This window comes from Camelus bactrianus, chromosome 4 (genome assembly GCF_048773025.1).
Source record: "Camelus bactrianus isolate YW-2024 breed Bactrian camel chromosome 4, ASM4877302v1, whole genome shotgun sequence".
In the NCBI taxonomy this organism is placed as follows: Eukaryota; Metazoa; Chordata; class Mammalia; order Artiodactyla; family Camelidae; genus Camelus; species Camelus bactrianus.
This window is the reverse complement of record NC_133542.1, coordinates 22,903,178-22,921,514: the sequence shown is the minus strand read 5'-3', so window position 1 is coordinate 22,921,514 and position 18,337 is coordinate 22,903,178. Positions and strand designations below refer to the sequence as shown.

Genomic DNA, 18,337 nt, shown 5'->3' with positions numbered 1-18,337 from the left:
ATATGCAGTCAGGATCACTGTCAGCACTCTTCCATCTTTTGGAGAAACCAAGGAGAATAGCAGAGGGTCCAGAATGCCAGGCACGGCGTCTGCCCCTCCATTTAAAAGGAAGAAAAAGGCGACATGAAGGTCACTGTGTTGTTAGAGGCCTATCACGTCGATCGTCTTGCGAGTAGTTTTTTAAAAGTTGTGGAAACTTGGAACCATCAGATGTTCACCAAAGACATGTCATATCAACTAAATTCAGTTACTTGTGTTAATTTTAATTATTCAAGTTCAATGGAAAAATGTAATAAACACACACTCTTAATATAGTTTATTAGTAATAATATATAATAATTCCCCCCTCAAACCTTGTTAGAATACACGCACGTTTTTCATATAGCTGTAAACAGGATTTATATAAAATTTTGTTTCCTACTCTTTCCACTTGAGATCATTTATCACATGTTTTTCCCTTGTTTACAAAAATCAGGTATCTTATGCTGAGAGGTCAGTGGTATTCAGAAGGTAGATCTGTTGAACTGGCAGAAGAAGCGGGTAACAGAAATCAAAGCAACTGCATGTGTACGTTCAGGGGAAATCACACAGGTCTCCTGGGCCAGGGGGGAAGGCAGCCGAGCAGGGAGAGGAAGCCCAGCATGGTGGGCAGGGCGTGGCGTCAGGACTGCCGGCAGAAGAACATAATGGAAGCTCCGCCTAGTGGAGCTCAAGTCTCAGGAAGGCAGAAACTGCACACGTCCCATTTCTGGTGGCCTACTTGTGGTAGGCAGTGTAATGATAAAAACTGCATACAGCACTCTTTACAATAGGCAAGGCATGGAAACAACCTAAATACCCGTCGACAGATGACTGGATAAAGAAATTATGGTGTGTATATATATGGATGTGTGTATATATATATATGAATCCTACTCAGACATAAAAAAGAATAATGCCATTTGCAGCAACATGGATGGACCTAGAGATCGTCATTCCAAGTGAAGTCAGAGAAAGAAAAATATTGCTTATATGTGGAATCTAAAAAAAAGACACAAATGAACTTATCTACAAAACAGAAACAGACTCACAGACAGAAATCAGACATGATTACTGGGGGTAAAGCGGGTGGAAAGTGATAAATTGGGATTTTGAAATGTGCACCTCCCGGGGAGGGATGGAAATGTTTGGTGTCTTGACTGTGACGATGGTTTCATAGGTGTATAAATCTATCAAGACTCATCAAATCGCACATCTGAAATATGTGTAGTTTACAGAAATTATACCACAAGAAAGTTTTTTTTTTTTTAAAAACCTGTATACAGTTGAGTAAACAGCATACCTGGTAGGGCCACACCAGGTGGAAGTGTGAGGAGGAGTGTGTAAGGGCTGTGCTAACACCTGCAATGGCTGGGATCCCAAGGCCCCAGAACAGGGCCTGGTACCTGGTGAGCCCTTGGTAAATATGTTACATGAACATCTAATGGGGTCACTAGATTGACAGGTGAGGAGGAGGCCCAAGACACAGTGTATCCTGAATTTGTAAACAGCAGGTGAAGCCTGTGAGCATATCCTGGGGACAAGGGCAATGCACAGTGTGGCTAATAGTTCCATTATGCATATTTTTACCTGATTGACCAAATATAGCCAAATTGTAGATTAATAGTTCAAGGTGTATGTCATAGGTCTCTGTCCTCGATTTTCTCTGGTTTAATATTCTCACAAATAATTTGAAACTTCATTTCTCCAATATAATTCCTTTTAAAAAAAAAGTTTTGACAGACCCCCAGTGTTTGACTTAAATTATTTTTATTATGATACTAGTTAAATATAGGCACAAACAAGATTAAATGTTACTGATGGCTTTTATATAACTCCAAAGCCAAAAGTTAAAAACAAAATGCACACCCCGTGAAAGTCAAGGGAACAGCATTAATATGGCAGAGGACGTTCTTTGGCTGACATGAAACCACTGGTTTACCTCACATGGTCCTGACGGTGACGGGCAGGTGCTTTTGAGCTCCACGTGGCGATCCTGGAAGGGCTTGGTGATGTCGGCGAGTTGTCCTTCCACAGCCTGACACAGTGTCGTTGGCCTCAGCTCAGCACACACACATCATTTACACATCCCGTCGCCTAGTTTTCTTTGCTCATCAGCTTGGACCATTTGTTTCAAGCACAACCTTAAACACTTGTGCAAACCCATGCACCAAAACACCACGCTGGTCTCAAGATAACTAGAATTTTTCACTTTTTATACAGTCATTGAAAGGAAAACAGAAAATTTACGATTCTTGTAGAGAACTCATTGAACCAAGAACGGCTGAGCCCTGAGTAGCGCCGGGCAGTCACCAGGTGATGCAAGCTCAGGACGAACGACACAGAAAGTGCTTCTGCCGCAGGACCAACTGAACTAGGGGTACTTGGATTTGCAGATGACACCGGACTGAGAGAGAGAAGCAACATGTGAAAGTAAGACCTGGATTATAAAGAATCTCTTATTCTTTCTCATTATAATGCCTCAACATTCCTGAAACAACTACATGTTTATGGTTTACAACCTGCCCGTGATCCAGAACTCTATACATTAATAGCGGACAGCTCCCCGTCTCTCAGTTCCCTCCAATCCCCTCTCCCCAGGAGCCACAGCTGTGCCGACCTGAAACTTCCAGACTTTCCCACGAGACCGGGAAGCTCTGAACAAGTGGACTCTGTGAGCACAACTCCTTATTTAGCCTCTTGCCTTCTCCCCTCCGTGGCATTTTCTAAAAGGTGTCCTTCTCACGTGGGACAATCCTCCTAGACTAAAGTTAAAAGGAATCATAGAGGCTGGGCAAAACCAATTCTGTAGAATCGTTACCTTGTTCTAAGTTTTGTGACAAGGATTAAAAATACTGTATGCAAAACAGCCGTCACACAGTAGGCACCTAGTAAATAGTGATTGCTATTATTACACTTTAAAATATTGGTTGTTCTTCAAGTGTACCGGCTTTTCCAAGGGTCGTGTTCCATGTCTTGGTTATGAAGTGATGGCAGTTCTTTTTCCGAGAATCTTGAAAAAAAAAAAAAAAAAAAAAGAGTATCCTTTAATGTGGAGGCCCATCGGGGATTACAGCTTTTCATACTCTTTGGAACACCACTGCTCAGTTGCCTTTCCATTTAATATAATATCCCTTTGTCCTCACAGAGGAGATGCTGGAGGGAGGAGGAGGTTTGGTCACTTGAATTGAGACAGGGTGTTAGTGTCAGGACCATATTTCTTTTCCAACTCTAAAATCTAATTTCCTCAGACCTGAGTTTAACGGTTCGACATTTACAGCTCGAGTTCCTGGCGTCCCATCCACTCACATACACTCCATCACTTAGGTAATGCTTGGAAGGTGCTCTGAAGGAAATGGGCCCAGAAGTGCTAAGTAGAATTACATGATACGAGTCGACAGCGGGGAGCCACAGCGAATAGATAAAATCTCCTGTCTGCACTCTATTTCATTTTCTCTGGTAGGTTTTATGGAACCCTCATGTGTTACACTGGAAATCAAGCAGGAAGTCACATTTTTTATGAGTAATGTGTATGATGAATATCGTAAAAAGTAACAAAGTAGTGCAATGAATTATTTGCACTCAGTTGAGCATAATAAAAATAGTCAGAAATTAAGGGTCAGTCACTTTCCATTATGCAATGTTTTGAATAAATAACAAAAACTAAAGATAGGAGAAGGTAAAACATGGAGAGAAGGGTTTCAGAAATTTTTCTTATTCAGGGAAAGTGGTTCTGGAGAATCTGAAAGGTTCTTTGTCCATGGAGAACGTTTACTTAAGGATATTCATCCATACATTCATTTGCTCTTTAATTAAGTAAATTTTTACTATGTATCTTTATAGAGAGCCAAGTGCTGTGCTGGAAGCTGGTGTAGAAGACACGCTCTCCTGGGGGCAAGATCAAGGGTGTCTGCGCAGAACATGGAGAAGGGAATCCTCTGGGACAGTCCCAGCAAGTGTTCCTGGAGGAGGCGACAACCAAGCCGTCACAAGGGCGAGTGAGTGTTTCCTCGGTGGAGATGGAAGGAAGGGATTCCAAGGCGGTGGAACAGCAATAACAAACGCACGGAGGTGCGAAAGACATGGAAGGGCGAGGGAACGACAAGGTTTAAAGACCTGGAACACGTCACGTTAAGTCTAGAGGTGAGACCAGAGCAAAAATCTAGCTTGAATTTTGCAGCACCTTGTAGGCATGGCTAAATGAGTGTATCCTCTCTCCCTTCTTCACAGAGATGGCATATGCTGACATATTTGTGGAAGTAGTGTGTTCTGCTCAATTAAATCCAGCAAACATGCCCAGGCAGTCCTGAGGACACTGAGATGAACATAAAAATACCCTAATGGTCCAAAGCCTGTGGTGCAGTTGGCAGGTTCTTCTTCCACATGCCTCTGGTATTCACTTCAACCAGCTGGGACCCTGTCAGCTGCTACCACTGCCCGTGCAGCACCTCTAAGGCCAAGGGCAGCACCGCACAGAGGGCGGTGAGGGGCGCTAGCACCGGCCCCCCTGGGTCAGCTCTCCCTCCCGTAAGCACTCGTAGTCTGAGTACGGGCACGCTAACGGGGTTTCCTCCTCTGAAAAATGAGGGCCCCAGCAGTTCAGTCTCATAGGGCTGTTGTGCAGATTAGGTGAAACAACGCAGGCACAGCACTCAGCGCAACACCTGGCAAGTTGCACGTGCTGGAGAAATGTAAGCTGTTACTGCAGGCACGTCGGATGTGCGTCTGTGTTCCACCGAAGATCCGTGTGGCTCCTCAGGACGGCTCCGTGGGGACAAAACCGCCAACGCACACTGTTCCTGCGCCGTGACTGCTCTCCGTACGTGCAAGATGAAAATGTACATGCTGTAGACGTATTTGTTCATTATCTTCTGTACAGCCATTGCCATCATCACCAGCACTGTCATCACCCCATCGTATATCGCTGGAGAAAGCTACAGTTTACGGGTGCTTGCCAGCTGTGCGCATGTGGACATGAATCGGTGAGAGTAAACTCCAGGCTGTACAGCCCATGGAGACACGCGATACCTTGACATAGGACATAAAAGGATGATTATTTTAAAATCAAGTAAATGGGTACTACACATGAGGAAAAGTGTTTTCTCTTCCCTCCAAATGCCACAGTGATGTATGTATGTATATATTCTGCTTCTTCCGGTAAACTCATCTCTATTCTCCCAAGATTGGAAAAATCAGATGAGGACACAGAGGGGTTCAGAAAACTGAAGTCAAAGAATACAAATAAAACAGATGGATTGCCTGACACGTATGAATATACTGTGAGACTACTTTAACTTCTGGCACTGAGCTTAAGACTGAATTACTCACTGGTGTAGAGAAAAGTACACAATTTAAAAATCACGGCAACTATTAACCCCAGGGAAAATAAAAAGTTGTTCTAGGAAAGAAATGCAGTCATGTTACATGGCTCGTTGTGAGAAAGCATTCACCTTGTTAGATTAATGTAAAGACTGAATACGTATCTGTCAAACATAACTATAGTGAGAAGACGTGGAAGGGAAAGTTTATATTCGCGAGTTGGGAACGCAGGAGAGGGTAAAATTAGGGTAAGGCTGTTAAATCTGAAAAATCAAAACAAGACCTTTGATCAGGTTATTTAGAAATATGGAGGTAAACAAAAGACACAGCTAAAAGTTGAAAATGGCTGCTCTGTGAAAAAGTACGAACACAAGTTACTGTTTTTCATAATAAACCTTACAAAGAATTTTTTTACTATAAACTCAGCACAGATATGGATTTAATACAAATAAACATTAAATATACTAAAGGGCATGAAGAAAACAGTGTTCAGTTTGAAGTGTCTGAACCAAGGGCTCCAAGAAGGGATGAATTTTAGTGGAGCCCCACTGTGTGGGACTTCAGAAGGCGAGGAAAAGATGCAAGTTTTTAAGCAAAGGAGTGGTATAATCAGATTGTGCTCTGGAAAAACAAGTCAAAAAAAAATATATATGATCTTTGCTGTTGCAGCCCGGAAAACAGGCACAGACAACACGCAAGTGAATGGGCGAGGGGGTGCTCCAACAAAGCTTCATTTCCAAAAACAGGTCACTGGCACAACCTGATTAAAAATGAACAAATGAGTTGGATAGACATTTCTACAAAAAAGATGTACAAATGCCCAATAAGCACATGAAAAGCTCAATATCACTAACCATTAGGGAAACGCAGATCAAAACCACAATGAAGTACCCACCTCCCACCCATGAGGATGCTACCATCAAAAATAAAGAAAATAGTAAGTCTTGGCAAGGATGTGGAGAAACTGGAACCTTTGTGCACTACTGGTGGGGACATAAGATGGTACAGTTCTGTGGAAAACAGTATGGTGGTTCCTCAAGAAAATTAAACAGAATTAATGTATGATGCAGCAATCCCACTTCTGGGTATATACCTAAAAGAATTGAAAGCAAGGTCTTAAAGAGATATTTGTACACCCATGGTATGGCAGCATTATTCACAATAGCCCAAAGGTGGAAACAATCCAAATGTTCAGCAATAGATGAATGGATAAATAAAATGTGGTATATTCATGTAATGGAGTATTATTCAGCCTTAGAAAGGAAGGAATTTCTGACACATGCTACAACATGGTTGAACTTTGAGGATATTATACGAAGTGAAATAAGCCAGTCACAAAAAGACAAATTCTCTATGACTCCACTTATATGAGGTACCCAGGGTAGGCAAATTCACAGAAACAGAAAGTAGACTGGTGATTACTAGGGAATGGGGAAGGGGGAATGGGGAATGGGGAGACGTGGTTTAATGGGTAGAGAGTTTCAGTTTTGCAGGATGAAGAGTTCAAAGCCTGTACAACAAGGTGAATGAACTTAACACTACTGAACTGTACACTTTGAAATGCGTAAGATGATAGATTTTATGTTATGTATATTTTACCACAATTAAAAGAAAAAGTTTTTTAAGCAAACAAGTCAATGGCCAAACTTGCCCCTTGGGCCATAGTTTGCTAGCCCCTGGTCTGAGATGGGGGGAAATGATAATCAAAGAGTAAAAATAAAATTTTTGCCTTGATAGGTGGGGAGTGCTGTAGAAGTGGGCAATTTCCTCAGCTTCTCTGCATCTCTGGGACTTAATCTTGTGGGTGGTAAATCACAGATGCTCAGTCTACATTTGCTGAATTGAATTCCTCTATGGCACGAAGAGGGTTGAGTCTGGAGTGAATCAAATGGGGAAGGAAAGGAGTAACACACACCATTTCTGTTAGAGGGAAACTGGTTTCAGTAACACCAACGCTCTCCCCCAAAAGTAAAAGTTCCAACCACCTACATTAAAAGTACCCCACGTCCAGGGACCCTGTACTAAGTCTCTGAAAAGCCACCGTGTGTATCTCCTCCACGGAGCTGCTCTGTCTTCAGGGTTGGGTTTTTAAAGGTGCACCTAAGACCTAAGACCTAAGACCATGTCAGGAAATCTTCTGATAGGGTTTCCAACCGTCCCACTGTGCAGAGAATGTAAGGAGTCTAGGTTTAAAATAAGAGAACAAAGTTGTCACCAGTGACCTCAAAACCCACATTAGACACATCCCCTCGGGACCAGTACCTGAGGGGCGGGTGGGTGAGGCGAGGGGGCACTCGGTTTTCTCACGCACAAACCCTGGTGGCTGTCACCCTCAGGAATGGCATTTCTGTCCCTCCACTTATGTCCAGGCTGTCCGGTTCTCTCTGAACTACCTAACTGCACAGTAGTTTTATCAAACTCATTTCTTTAAAGGACACCTCCCTTTAATAAAAAGATTTCACTAAGAAATGGAGATGACACAGAATCACCAAATTATCAAGGGGCATCATAAGGGATTTCTGGCCCTGTTCTTAGCCTTCCTCTTGGAAAGTCAAACATAGGAGGGGAGCGGAGGAATCTCTCAAATCCATTTCCAAAGGCGAAACCTGCTCATATTTTATAAGGTTAAATGTTGAAAGTGAAAGTTTGATTGTTGGCTCTGTAAAAATGGGAGAGGAAGAAAGGGACAAAAATGTGGCTTTTCAGGGTAAGAGTTATCAAAAGCAGGTACATTGTACAATTCCCGGCTGAGAGACAAAGGGAGCCTTGTGTAGCTCCGTCCGCAGGTCATTCTGAAGCTGCAACGGGAGGAAAGGGAGTCAGGGCCTGTTTCTCGTGTGCCCTGGAAAAGAAAGAGCGATTCATGGGAGCTGCACACGCTGGGGTGCGCCTGCTGGCCTGGTGTGGCCAGCAGCCGTATTTCATCGTAAGGAGAGGAGGCCCGCTGGGAGCTGGGACCCGGGGGAAGCTAAGGTTTCCCCCTGGTCCATCGACCAACGACAGGAAGGATGGTGCAGTCTCTCCCTGAAAACAGAATCGGAGGAGTCCAGGAGGCTCCTTGGCAGGACTCCGTGGGTTGGGGCGCCCAGCAGGGAGGTGCAGCTGATGAGGCAGGCCCTCCTGCTTAACAATCTGTTCTCTGAGGCACACCCAGTGGAGGGCGCTCTCCACCATGCAGACTTGAAAAGTGGCTGGTCTGAAACGTGATGTGCTGAAAATTTGAAAGATACACCTTTCTTGCAATCAAGGTGTGTTCAAAAAATGGGTATCTTGTAGTAGCCTATAATGAAAAAGAACATGAAAACAAATACATATATGTATGTGTATGCATGACTGAAATTATGCTGTACACTAAACCTGACACATCGTGAACTGACCATACCTTAATAAAAATAAAATAATAAATTAATTAATTAATTTTAAAAAAGGACTGTGAAAGGTCTTCATAATTTTGGAACTGATTTTGAATGCATGAATTGCTATGAAACATGTCCTGGGTTAAACAAAACAGGACTGATTTTACTTGCTTCTTTTTGCTTTTTAACAATGTGATTGCTAGAAACTTTTAAATTCCATACGTGGCTCACAAGGTATTTCCTCTGGACTGTGCTACTTTGGACAACACAGCCAGAACGGCTCTGATGTTCTCAACTAATTTTCTTTTGGGTATCGGATAAAGGAGAAACTAAGATGGGGGAACAAATACTAGTGAAGAATGTCTTTGTGGTCCTAAATCCCACAGCTCCTGATTTGAAGTAGCTCATTCCTACAGCACCGATCCATCCCATTTCCTTCTCTGCTGTCACGTTCCTTGTGTCTGATTTACATGGTGTTCTAGGCATCCAGCCTGGCACGGAGAGGCGCCTGGGTTTGTCCAAGGAAGGGTTGTTGTTTCTGGTCTCAGTGAAACTCCTTGTGTGTGTGTGTGTGTGTGCGTGCGTACTCAGCTGTGAGCTGAGAGGGTGCTTCTGGGGACTGACTGGCCATCAGCAGGGGTGATGGAGAAGGCTGGGTCCCCCATCTCTCATGCTCCAGCAGGCCAGCTGAGCTTGTTCTCATGGCACCTGAGCACCTTCCAAAACAGCAAGTGGAAGATGCAAGGACCCCTGTGGCCTAGGCATAATTGCACATCATCACTTCTGCCGCATTCAACTGACCAGAGCCGTCACCAGGCTGGCCCAGATTTTAGGGGTTGAAGAAGAGACCCTCCCTCTTGATAGAGGACTGCAAAGTCACACTGCAAGGACTGTGCATCAAGGGAGGGAAGTAACTGGGGCCATTTTTACAACCAATCTATCACAGAGGCCGTCTACTTCTCTTAGTTATCCCCCGTCCATTATAACCTATACTCCAGCCAAACTGTAATCCCCATTTCCCAAACACGATGACGGATACTTCCAGAGATCTTTGTTTTTGGACTTACTATTTCCTTGACCTAAAATGCCTTTTTCATCCCTCTATGCCCTCACCCTTACTGAAATTGTCCTTAAAGGGTAACTTAAGACTCCAAGTTAAAAGGGGCTAATCAAAGATGCATTCTCCTCTGTTCCCTCATGTAAACCTAGAAAAAGGACATAAAGCGGACTATTTATAAAGATGCATAAACCCATAGGGGCAAGGAGAAAAGAAAATGACAGGTGATAAAACAGTTCAGCAAAACTTGGGGATGTGGAGAGCCGATGACGGTGCCCAACTGAGCAGACAGACCAGAGCAGGACGTGTGCCCAAAGGTGTGCCAGCCAAGCCACAAAGTGAATCTCCCGCAGAACCCAGAAGACTCAGGAACCAGGGCTGTGCCTCGGAAGGTGGGTGGGAGGGGCTGGACACTGGATTTGCTGAATGTATAGAAGCCGCTGATCCCTGGATCTTCTCACCCTCCCTGTATAGCCTGGTGAATCCTCTTCTTCTCCCAGGGGCCCTAAGGTTTAATCCTGAAGAGGCTTAGCCTGAGGAACTCTGGAGTCGAAAAGAGCAGGCATCACTCATGGCAAGGGCGCCATTCTGAAAAGAGGGATTAAGAGGATGTCTACACACTGGAAGGCGAAACCTCCAGCTGTGTGCCCAACTTGGCTCTGAGAAAGCTGGCAAACGGATTTACTCATCCCAGACAAGAGACTGTAAGATCCCTCTTTATGGAAATGGACCAACTCGAAAGAGAAGATGTATAAATATTGACATTTATGAGCTGCTCAGTAAAACGTCAAGATACCTGCCTGATTCCCCCACAGGGAAGCCTCCAGGCCTGACAGCCCTCCCATACAGATTGTTCCAGGCAGTTTGAAACAGGAAAAACAGGCCAAGGTCAAGAGACATTTGAACAAAGCCTCTACTATAACAGACGGCAACAAAAGCAACGTCAACCAAAGAGATGGGGAGGTAGGCAGCGAAGGTCGGGTAACAAGAAAGCCAAGTCCACGTTTCCATAAACAAAAGTCAACACACGATACTTACCTCGGAAAATACTAGGCAAGAGCACCACAAGCATATCAGTCAGAAACACACTGGTAGCAGAACTAAAACCAGAAGGTGCTGGAAATCATTGTCTCTAAGGAGGAAGAGAGGGCTTGGTTGATTTCACGAAAAGACTTAAACTATTAGATGCACTAAACCATGTAAATGCATTACTGTGTTAGAATAAAAAATTATTATTTTCTGAATAAACAAAACCTACGTAAATGTCCTCTCTTCTTTAAAGACTTCTCTGTCTCCCAAACAACTCCATCCTCTACTTTATTTCCTGTGACTGTGTTCGTAGGACTAGTCTACTGAAACATTCACGAAGGAACACATTGATGAGAACACAGTCACATGTTTAACTGTGTTTTATCTGTAACATATCTGTGTGACTGCCTACCTTTCTACTAGGCTTTATACTCTCTGAGGTCAGAGCTAAATCTTAATTTAGTGCTGGGCATTCAGAAGATATTCCTTATACATGAAGGGTGGGGAGTGGAGATTAAATTACAGCCACTTCATAAGGCAAAAATTGTCTTTATTCATTTCTGTTCATTTCTATCCATTTTCTATTTTATTTTAAATTTTTCAATTCATAATTAGTCTTATTTCTAAAAAGAATCTAAGTTGACTTGTAAAAACATGTCCAGTTATAGAAGAAGTAAGTGAAGAAATCAGGGCAAATGGGAAGGCTGGTTTTTTGGGGTTTCTTTGATGGAGATGCTGGGGATTGAACTCAGGACTGACCTAGTGCTTGCTAAGCATGAGCTGTACCACTGAGCTATCCCCACTCCCCTAAGGCTGTGTTTTAAAAAGGTCACACCAACATATCATTCAAAACAACAAAGAAAAAAGGGTGGGGGGAGAGGGGGAGGAGAAACACCGGCAGGACAGAAGGAAGGACTTTTAAGCCACTCAAATAGCCAAAAGAATTTGACCAATGCTTCCACTCCATCCCCACCCCCACCACCTACTCATGAAATCTCAGTCAGATAGATCTCCACTCAGGCCCTCCTCTCCACTACCCAGTCCCTTCCCTTAGCCAACTCATCCTTTCAGACCAGGCCACTCAAGCTGTGGTCTGTGGATGTGCACCAGCCCGTGTACTGTTTTCTGTTTGTTCTTTAAACCAGTGAATTAAGGTATGTCTGCAAGTTGAAAGTTAGCATTTAGAAACATTTTATAGCAATATGTTAGGATAATTTTATATCTGTGTTTCCACTATTATTCAAATCATCTTCTGATTGACAATCATTCTTTAAAATATGCTTAATAATTAGATAGTTATTGGTGAATAACCATATTGCTATCCTGGGAGCCACTCTGACAAGTTTCTTTAGCATAAAGTTGTAAATCCCTTCTCTGTATTTCATTTTGGGTTGATTTCACAGCTTAACCCTCAAGTAATTTTCCTAATCTTTGAGGTCAAATGAACACCTCACTTTTGCTCTCCTTTACTGCCCGGATGGGAAGATGAATCCATTTCCTAGAACAGCTATGAGGAATACAGCATATAATGTATGCACAGAGTAGTACTATACACAGCACCTAGCAGGCTTAAGATAAATATTTCTCTCAAGGGATGGCAAACTTTAAGCATGTGAACTGTAACTTCTTCCCCCGGTGTCTGAGGGCAACACATTGTTGAACAATCGCACCTTACCACTGATATAAAACAGGTCACAGGCTCCTATTTCACTGCCACCAACTGATGGGAAATGGAAATACGTAACTTCTTTGTCATCCTCAGTACAAATCATGCAACACATGGCGTGATTCTAGGCTAGTGCTGAAGTGAGCTATAATTCCAGTTCCAACTCACTCAGTAGGACGGTGAGTCTAGTCAGCAGGCATCAGATGGTACAAAGAAGAGAACACACTTCTCTTCAGATTTCCTGAAGATGAAAAAACTATTACATCACGAAGGAGAAACAAACAGCTCTTCTGGATGGTTATGTAGGCTGTTCCTAAAGAACTAGAAGAAATGTAAACAGGTTGCAGCTGGATAAATCTAACCAACCAGCGCATTTCCCTCAAGAGAGAAGAGTTGGTAAATACCAGTTGCCCAGTAGCCTCACTGGCAAGGTAGGAAATCTCCATGTCAGTCCTTAAGATGAGGCATGGAGAGTGAATGGGTGCTTCAGATGGAAAACTAAGAGAAAATGAATAGAAAATTGTATTAGGCTGTGAGTAGAATTATGTAATAAATATATATATAGCCAAAAAAAGACTGGATGGGAATACATCAAAATCAAGACTGTGGTCTCTCTTAGAATGTAGTTATGGGTAATTTTGGGGGGTTCTTCTATAATGTAGCTTTATTAAAAATAACATTAAAAATGAATGAGGTGACTGTTTCACATTCTACAGTTTTCTAAATAAAAGAATACTTAAGAATGGGGAAAACAGGGGTCTCTTAAGTTGTAAGGGCCTGAAGTAGGGAGGCTGGGGAAATCAACAATGAGCATTTTGTTGGTTTCCTGATGCTTGTCTATGTACAAGACGAGAGGAAATAAGCCCATCGAATGGCAGCTGTTATGTCAAAATCATAAAAACTGAGACTTTTATATCCCCCAAGAAGGGTAAGTCTTGTACCTCAATGAGAGAACTGATTGATTCACTAACTGTGCTATTTTAGCTTCTGTGTGTGTGTGTGTGTGTGAGTGTGTGTGTGTGTGTGTGTGTGTGTGTGTGTGTGTGTATTCTAAGGTGAGAGGTAAGTCTGGACCATCTGGAATCAGAGTCCCTTCTTTGCATAACTGGTTTTATTCCAGAGCACATGACAGAGTTACCATATCCACACAGCTTATGAATTGGAAGTTTGTGTATCCTCTCCAAATACTCCAACATTGACTGAGTGTTTTTGAAAGGACCCGTTTTAATCTGGCCATCACTGTAACGTATTACAGAGAGAGCAGCTTGTAAAAAAAAGTAATAAAGAAAAACAAAAGAATGTTGTCCTTTTGTTGTAATCTGTTGGAGAAGATAAGATGAATGCTTTGAAATGAAGCATTTAATATAAGAACATTGAATACTGTGTCGCTAAGGGGAAGCCGTCTTGTTTATCTACAAGATAAGGGCCATGTGTAGCCAGGTGCATTACCAGCTGTTTCCAGAAACTTGGCATTTGGGTTGGAAATGACTTGAGTATTTTTCCCCCAAAGGCTGTAGTTTTCTGTCCTCTAATGATTAGTGGAATGCTGTATAAAAGCCAAAGTTGTGATCTTTTCTTAAGTCGCAAGTTTGTTTCCATCCTGTGTTGAATTTTTCATCCATCACTTGAGAATAACTGCCTTAGAATTCTCCTTCACGTTGATTCCTTTTTTTTTTTTCACGTTGATTCCTAACATTTAAAAACTTTTTTCTCCAAATCTCCTGAAGATACAGGTTCATGTATTAAAAGGGCTTACCCTCCTCGACTTGCACGCAGTACACCATTTGATATTGCAAACTACGACTGAGTTGTTCTTGTCTCTTGACTTTTATAGAAAGATTTCTTGGTAGAGTTAGCAGCACATTCATTCAACCTGGTCCATTCATTCTTATCCTCTGTGTCCTTGGCTCTACTCACCACCACTCTGGAATCAAACTTGCTCTTAAGATCTTTTTTTCTGATTTCGACTTCGTTGTCGTCTATCTCATTTCCTAATGTTAGTCATTCTTTTCTTCTAGACACTCCCTTCTAGACACTCCCTTCTTTGGTTTTCATGGCATTGTACCTTCTTGGTTCTCCGTTTATCTTTCCGCCTACTTTTTGACCTTCTTTAAGATCCTCATCACCTGCCTGCCCACTAAGTGGAGGAATTTCCAAAGGTTATGCCTTCTCTCTCCTCTTCTTGGGCCCGTCCCTTGAGGGCCCAGTCCACCACCACCTTCATTTGAATGCCTCCTCAAACTACATCTTCAGTTGCATCACTTTCCACTCAAGTTCACGTTCTTCAACTTTAATAACCAGCCTGCACCTCAATGTTGCCATATTCTAATCCAAGATCATCATCTCCCCTCCTCTTTCTTAATTCTCCACTTTCATTTATGGCAACACAATTATTTTAGGGACCTGGTCTCAAACACAAGACTATATTTAATAACTCACTCTGTGTGGCCTCCAACATCCAAGCAGTTGTGAGGTTCTGCTAGCTCTACGTTGTAAAAGTTCTCTGAATTCTCACCTTCTGTACTTTTGACACTGGCTCAGACCCCCCTTCTAGCCTAAGAACCGCTGCAATGGCCTCCTCTTTGTCTCAGTGTTGCCTGCCACAATGACCTTCCTTAAAGTATGGCTTTGATCGTGACACATTCCCTGCTCCAAAACATTCAATGGCTCCCCATTCTCCAACAACGTAAGAGGAAACCCTTCAGACTTGCATTGAAGCACACAGAGCTTTCTAGCCAAGTCTCCCAGCACACTGTATGTGTGCCTCACACTGTGGTGAGTTTTTCATCAGTATACCAGCTTTCTGAACTCGCCATTCTTTTGCATTTACTTCTGCTCATTCTCTTGCATTTGTTGGAAGTATCTTTCCTGGTTATTTCCGTTTCTAGAAACCTTATTCATTCTACTAGGGCCAGTTCACTTTCTTCCTAAGAATCTCCTTTTTTCTTACTCTGCTTCTTAGTATGGTTGTTTGTACACTTGTTTAGTCCTTTTTACTAGATTGATCAGAAACATATCAGCAGAAGATAGGGACTTGATTTTCAGTCAAGCTGTGATACCAAGGTAAGTCTACACCTCTTTGAATCTTGGTTTCCTCATTCATAAAACACAGATAATAATACAGTGTATAGTGTAATCATGTAACTCTGGGCTCTGGAGACAGGAAAACCTGGATGTGAGTTTTGACCTATCAGCTGCAGTGGCTTTATCTGTAAAATATGGATGTGAATAGACCTTCCAGCTATTTTAAGGAATAAATGAGGCAACAGAGACACCTCTTAGCCTAGTTCCTGGCACGTGATAAGTGACACTATGACTGTTATTAACACCTCCGTGATCGTTGTGACAGTCATGTCCGATTAGACAAAAGTGCCCCCTTAGCATCCAGGCCTCCACAAACGCAGGTTATCATCAGCTGGAACACCTAGTGCGCACCTGGAATAGGTGCATTTGTCACAAGGAGACTGTGCCTTGTCTGGCTGACAGGTTGACTCCTGGAGAAACCGGAAGTAGCACCTTCAGAGATTTTTCTTTAAAATATAACTAGCTCTATTAAAACTGGATTCTATAAGAACATTTTTAAGAAAGATATAAGGAAAAATAAGAATTCAAGGAAAAACCTGGCACTGAAAGGTAGCTCCACAGGCTTTTACTATGCCTGATATTTTAATGGCTACACAGATAGAGAGTGAGGCAATTTCCTACAGAATTCAAACAAAAACCTCAAAGCAAATACATGGCCATTTCTTCTGCCTTCTAAATAGGTTGTAAGAATTTCCTGAAGGACTGCTATATTCGAAGTGTTTTACCTGTGCTATTTCATCTAAACCTCAAACCACCTCGTGAGGGAGGCACTGTGATCATCCCTGTAGCAGAAACTGGATATAAGGCAAGAGAGGTTAACTGTCCAAGATCACACAGCTAGGAAATGGCAGAGACAGGATCAGAATCTCTGCTCCAGAGACCTTTCTTGTAACTGGTACATACAAAGACTTCATCTAGTGTCTCATGCTAGAAGGCACTAAGGTAGTGGTTTTCAACCCTAGCTGCACATCTGAGTCACGTATGGATTGATACATGGATGCAGATTCCCAAGTCCTCATCAAGACCTGTTGAATCGTCCCCAGGTGAGGTCTGGCTGGGTGTAGTTTTGGAAGCATCACTGGAAATTCTATAAGGGTGGAGTGGGATGGTCCTAAGGCTTGGTGTGCTGACTGAGGGGAAGACATCATTAAAGAGGGCTCTAAGGAGCCTCACTTCCTTCCGTGGGCCTCATCTAGCACCGGCAATGCATATGAAACCTAGACCAACTTACCGCACACCCACGTCCTCTGAGGTGCAACTGTCAGGGCTCGGCAGCTCGTATAAGAGACTGAAGTGAATGCACACAGAGGGAAAGGCCACACTGGGCACTCTATCGCACCCATGGAAACCTCACATTAGTGCTTGCGCCAGCCCCAAGGCAATGCCAGGTCCCTGTGAAATTCCCAGAATTCAGTCTAACTGTAGGTGCTGTAAGACGCGCTGCTAGGGAGGGCTACCGCCATGTGAACCTCCTTCCCTTTGACTGTCTTTTCAGCTTGATGCTCGTGAGTGCTTTTCTGTTGGTTGGGGTTTTTTTTTTAGGGGGTGGGGAGCAGGATGGGAAAAGGTACTCATTTCTATATTGATACTGTGGCTACAAAGAAGCAAAGTTGAGGGTAACTGCCAACAGCTTCCCCTTTCTCTTCTTTTTGTTTACTCGATCCGTCTGGACCAATGCACAAAGAAAAAAGGCAGACAGAATGGCTCTCCAAAGTTGCACTCTGTTTTAAAGCTGATAAAGCATGTGTTTCCCACAGCTTAGGAGAAAAATATATTATAAAGTGCCTGAGCAATTAAACAAATGGTATTTGCAAACATCTGCCGTCCAGTACTGTTGTCTGTGTTCAAACAAAGCCTCACAGTGTCTCTGGCAAACCAGGGTGAGAAAAGCTGGGTGCCATTTGCTAAATGAACTCTTCCAGACTACAGTTCTGTGGCCTGAGGGAATTCATTCAAATCCACATGGGGAAATTAATTCCCAAAGAGGTAGTTATTTCCTAAGAGAACCAGAAAAACTAGGACCTAGAGTGAAGCTGGCAGTAAGTCAATGAGTGTTTTATTAACCTCGGCTAAACCATATTTATTATTGATGCCTGAATCACAGAATCCTAAAGTTAAAAAGACTCCAAGGGGAAAATGAGACTTCTGGTTGACAATGGCTTCTAACAGCACCGGTGCTTCCCCTGCAATTTCTCCCACCGATACCTATGAAGATAAACGTGAAGATGGAAACTCTCAATAGCATCACTAAGACTGCCAGCCAGACGCACAGTGTGGGGGAAATGGTTAAAGATGCAGGCTCTAGGCCCGAATTCTGGCTCTACCATTTAATGGTTAGGTAATCTTAATTTTCTCAGCCGCCAAATGGAGATAATGGGGACAACTTCATAGGCTTGTTCTGAGGATTAGAGAAGATAATAATGCCTGTACAGCCCTCAGCACCATGCGGGGCACAAAGGAAATACGCAGTAAATGTTTGCACAAGTAGCGGTTTCCTGGTTATTACTGTCATTGTAAAACAGAATCTTCCCCATTTTCCTGGAACTGTAGCAAACACATAAAGTAATGGCACAAAATGTTCTAGGTTTACTGCGTGGTGCTCGTTTTAGTCTCCCCCACCCCCTTGCTCCAGCCCCCCAGCTAATGGAAAGGAAGAACTGGCAGAGAAGCATGGCCTCTGGGTGAACAGTCAGAAAAAGCGACTACAACGACCTTCCCTTCCACACAGGAAAAGACACTTGCTGGTTCTTCTCCAGGAACCTAGGGGAGGCGGATCCTAGGAAAAATTCTAAGTGTGGGGGTTCCCAA

The 18,337-nt window shown here is 43.0% G+C and overlaps 1 long non-coding RNA gene across 1 annotated transcript in view; it reads right to left on the bottom strand.

Annotated features, from left to right (window-relative positions):
• Nucleotides 1-299: 299 nt before the first annotated feature.
• Nucleotides 300-18,337, bottom strand: part of LOC123614338 (uncharacterized) — a 31,058-nt gene continuing 13,020 nt past the window's right edge. Inside the window, exon 2 of the long non-coding RNA XR_006721687.2 lies at nt 300-5,046. This is a non-coding gene — a long non-coding RNA (uncharacterized LOC123614338). The remainder of the gene's footprint in view (nt 5,047-18,337) is intronic.